The sequence below is a fragment of the Gekko japonicus genome, unplaced genomic scaffold (genome assembly GCF_001447785.1).
Source record: "Gekko japonicus isolate JY-2015 unplaced genomic scaffold, Gekko_japonicus_V1.1 scaffold135, whole genome shotgun sequence".
Lineage (NCBI taxonomy): Eukaryota > Metazoa > Chordata > Lepidosauria > Squamata > Gekkonidae > Gekko > Gekko japonicus.
The window spans coordinates 2,865,860-2,870,417 of record NW_015175359.1 but is presented as its reverse complement, the minus strand read 5'-3'; positions in this window follow the sequence as shown (position 1 = coordinate 2,870,417).

Sequence of the window (4,558 nt, the reverse complement as noted above, 5' to 3'; positions counted from 1 at the left end):
CAGCTCACACATTTTTGTGTGAGTCTGGTGTAGTGGTTAAGTGTGTGGACTCTAATCGGGTAGAACCGGGTTTGATTCCCCACTCCTCCACTTGCAGCTGCTGGATGAGCTTGGGCAAGCCAAAATTCTGTCAGAGCTGTTCTCTCAAGGACAGTTCTCTCAGAGCTCTCTCAGCCCCACCTACCTCACAGGGTGTCTGTTCTGGGGAGGGGAAGGGAAAGGAGTTTGTAAGCCACTCTGAGACTCTGAGTGTAGGGCGGGGTGTAAATCCATTCTCTTCTCTTCTTCTTCTTTTCTCCACTGATCTATGTAACCAGCTGCAATTCCAGGAAATCTCCAGGTCTCTTCTTGAGATGGGTAGACCCTAATTTAAGTTAATGGCTTAGAAGGGTGTGACTGTTTAGAATTGCACTGTGATTATACCTTTGACTTCAAAAAGGGGGTAATTCTGCTTAGGACAGGACCGCAGTTTCAGGAACATAATTTATATGTGCATGTAATTTTCCTTCTCTTTTGCTGTCTGCAGCGGAAGGAGCGTGTAGAAAGAAGGCACGGATCCGGGGAGGGGTTTCCCTCCTTCCTAACTGTGTTGGCCGAGGCCAGCCTTTGCGCCCAGGGCAACGTGTTCTTTTGAAACGTAATTGATTCCTACCATCAGGCACCAGCCTGCTTTCCTGGAGGGTCAGCTCTTTCCCACATCCAAAGACATTATCCCCCCAGTCCTGGACTTTTGTACAACACACTCCGGCAATTCATGTGCAAAACAGCCGTAATCCCTCGGGCCTTTCAGAGTCAATAAACCAGGAAATAATAAATCCCTCTTGTGCACCCGAGAGAGAGGACTTGTGGGAATTTCCACAAGCAAGAGAGCAAAGGCGGAGGGGAAGGGATGAACTTTTTTTTTTTTCAAGAGGTGTGTTTATACAGCAGATTCCCGCCTTTGGCAATCGTTCAGTGTTTCGGAGCTAAGCCGGAAGTGTGGGAGAGATAACCCCGGCCCTAGAGGTTTATAAGTCCTCTAGCAGAAGGTAGGGTTGCTTGGTCCGTGTTAGGAAATTCCTGGAGATTTGGGCATGGAGCCCGGGAAGGGCAGGTTTTGGTGAGGGGAGGGATCTCAGCTAGGGTGGCCAACTCGCGGTTCAGAAATACCTGGAAACTTGAGGGTGGGTGGAGGCTGGGAAGGTGGTATTCCATGAGGAGAGGGACCTCGGTAGGGTGTAATCGCAGGCCCGTAGCTAACACGGGGCCCATGGGGCCTGGCCCCCTAGCATTTCTTCTGGGCCCCCTCCCAGACTGGCCTCAAATTGAATTAATGTAATTCACTTTGATTTAATTAGCTGTGCTCCCCCCTGAGACCCCCTCCCCCCAAAATCACTAGCTACAGGGCAGGTGTAATGCCATCCAGTCCACCTTCCGAAGCAGCAGGGGTCATTTCCTGCAAGAGCGCACAGGAGCAGAGCTCCAGCAGTAAAGAGCCCAGGGGGTGGGCACATGCAACAAGCTCCGCCCACTGCTCCCAGCAGCCCCAGGCCAAGGATCTGTGCATCCCCCCCCATAGCTAGCAATCCAAAACAGTCCAGTGGAGCCTGAGTAGTGGGTGTTGCCTTCTGACGCAGCAGCATGTAGGAAGCACCATTCAGTTTGGTACCGTCTGAGAAAGAAAGGCCATTTCTAATTTTTGAAAATTCCTATTACACGAAACACATGGTATTCAGTCCCCCCCCCCAATTTTCAAACGTTATTAAATTCGAGATCGCAATACAAATCAGAACGAAAACATCAAAGCAGAACATGGTCTCAAGGTAATGGATGAGAGTAATCAGCCTAGTACACATAGGGTCCTTACACTGTTATCTACTATGTAGGTTCCACTGAATGCAGATCGTGCGAGAGGAGATGTCAGCTTACACAATGCAAATGTCAGTAAGAACTCCAACTAATTACCCAAAATAAGGTGTGTGTTGTAGATATACGAGGAAGAATAGAAATGACAGTGGAGGCTTGGTCAATCACGAGAGGTCCCAACAGTGGTCGAAAGCAAAATGTACTTTATAGGTGGAGCCAAGTGTGGTAGCTGACATCAGAAGGAAGAAGATAATAAAGGTAAAGGTAAAGGTTCCCTTGCTCGAAAGCCAGTCGAGTCCGACTCCAGGGTTGCAGTGCTCATCTCCGTTTCAAAGCCGAAGAGCCAGCGCTGTCTGAAGACATTTCCATGGTCATGTGGCCGGCATGACTAAACACCAAGGTGCATGGAACGCTGCTACCTTCCCACTGAAGTGGTACCTATTTATCTACTTGCAATGTCTTGCTTTCGAACTGCTAGGTTGGCAGGAGCTGGAACTAGAGACGGGAGCTCATGCTCTTCCATAAATTGCGAGACCGGGGCCCAGGTAAGAACAAATCTGGAATAAACTGTGAGAGAGCCAGTTTGGGACATTGTATTCATTAACGGTGTGTGTAGGTTAAGTGCCTCAAGGCACTTGTGACTTATGGCAACCCTATGAATTAATGTCCTTCAAAACGCCCTATTGTTAACAGCCTTGCCCGTGGCTTCCTTGACTGAATCCACCTCATATCAGTGGCTGGGGGTCATCATTTGGATATAGAGATGAAGAAACATTCTCTGTTTTGTTTCTGTTTATATTTTGGTAAAGTACCGCTATTCATCTACTCCCTACCTATCTTTCTGTTGGCCAGTGTGATGTAGTGGTTAAGAGTGGTAGACTCCAATCTGGAGACCTGCGTTTGCTTCCTCACTCCTCCACATGAAGTCAGCTGGGTGACCTTGGGTCAGTCACAGCTCCCTCAGAGCTCTCTCAGCCCCCACCTACCTCATGGGTTGCCTGCTTTGGAGAGGGGAAGGGAAAGGAGACTGTAAGCCACTTTGAGACTCCTTCGGGTAGTGAAAGGTGGGGTATAAAAACCAACTCTTCTTCTTCTACTACTCTTTGCTGCTGGTTTAGTAGATTTGTTTGCATTTTCTATGCATACTGTAAAACTTTTAAAAACCCCTCAAATGGCGTGGCCCCGCCCCCAGCGTGCGACGTCACTTCCGGGTGACGCGCACGCCGGGGCGGAGTTCCCCCCGGGCCCCGATTCCCCGGCGTCGGGTAACGGGCCTCCGGGGCGGGGGGAATTCCGCCCTACCGGGGGGGTTGGCAGCCCTACTACAAAATGACCCCTGCAAAGCAGCCATTTCCTCCAGGGGAAGTGGAATAAATGTTTTAAATAAAGGAATAATGAATAAATAAGTGACTTTATGTAGTCTGGAAATCAGTTGTAATTCTGGGAGCTCTTCAGCTCCTGCCTGAAGGACGGCAGCCCCAACAAGAAGCCATGTTGCCCAGCACGTGGCGCATATTTGGTACTAACATGGTTTGTGTGTAAAACTACAGGGGTGTGTGTGTGTGTGTCCAAGCCAAAGGTCTCCGACTGGTAGCTGCTGGCTCCTGCACAGTAGCTCCTGCATCAGCAGAAGATCCAAGAAAAGATAACAAAAAGATCTGCTTTCTGACAGACCCTTTTCTCCTCACTGTTTTTGACAGACAAAATAGAACTTAATAGCTTGTCCAGGGCAGGAGGTAGTAACGGAACATTTTTCATTAGTCACAGGCAGCTCTCATTAAAGTTTCTCCTCACTGTTTTTGACAGACAAAATAAAACTTGGAGCCCTGACCTAGATAGCCCAGGGCAAGCCCGATCTCATCAGCTCTCGGAAACTAAGTCAGTTCAAAAGCCCAAGGCTTCCGCTTTTCGGCCGCCATTTTTTTTTGTATGTGATGTGCGCTTGGGCGAAGCTTCGCCCCGGCGTTTGTTTAAAAAACAAAGATGCTTAGTTTTAGGCTGCGGACGAGTCCAGGACCTCACAGAGGCCCTTTTCGCTGTAAAAGTTTAAAGGGAAGTCTTCGCTTCAGGGCACGCTTTTCAGGACGGGGTGTTCTGCGCCTGTGCGAAGATCTCAACTCTGTGGATGGCTGCCTATGCGCATGTGCAAATGTAAAAAAAAATAAAAACCGCCGACGCATGCTGCTGCGCGTCGGTAGTGTGAACGGGCATATAGTGATGTGCTGCGCAGTCAGGAGGTGAGTTGTGATCACGTTTCTTCCGGATCAAATTGCACCGGTTGGAACTGCAGCAGATCCCGTCTGAACGCACCCAGTAGGGTTCAGTCACCAGAGGTCGCCATGACTTCCAGGTGCACACAAACACACACACACAAACCAGACAAAAAAATACTCCCCCCCCCCAAACATGGTAACATGTCCTGGCCAGGAGATAGTAGCTCAAAAAAGTTTCATTACTCAAAGGTAGCTCTCATTAAAGTACAGTCTGTTGTACCCTGATATAAGTGATCAAGACTTTGTTTTTACAAAATTTGTGCATTCGTCATTGGCTTTTTTTTTTTACCAATAAAGCAATGTATTAATTACAGTTTCAATAAACTGACTTATTAGCAGAACTTCAGTACAAATGCTTCAGGAGGCATTACAAGATAACTTGCACATTTTACACTGTAAGTTGGTACTCACTGGGGCAGACTAGATGTACCAGCCCTCAG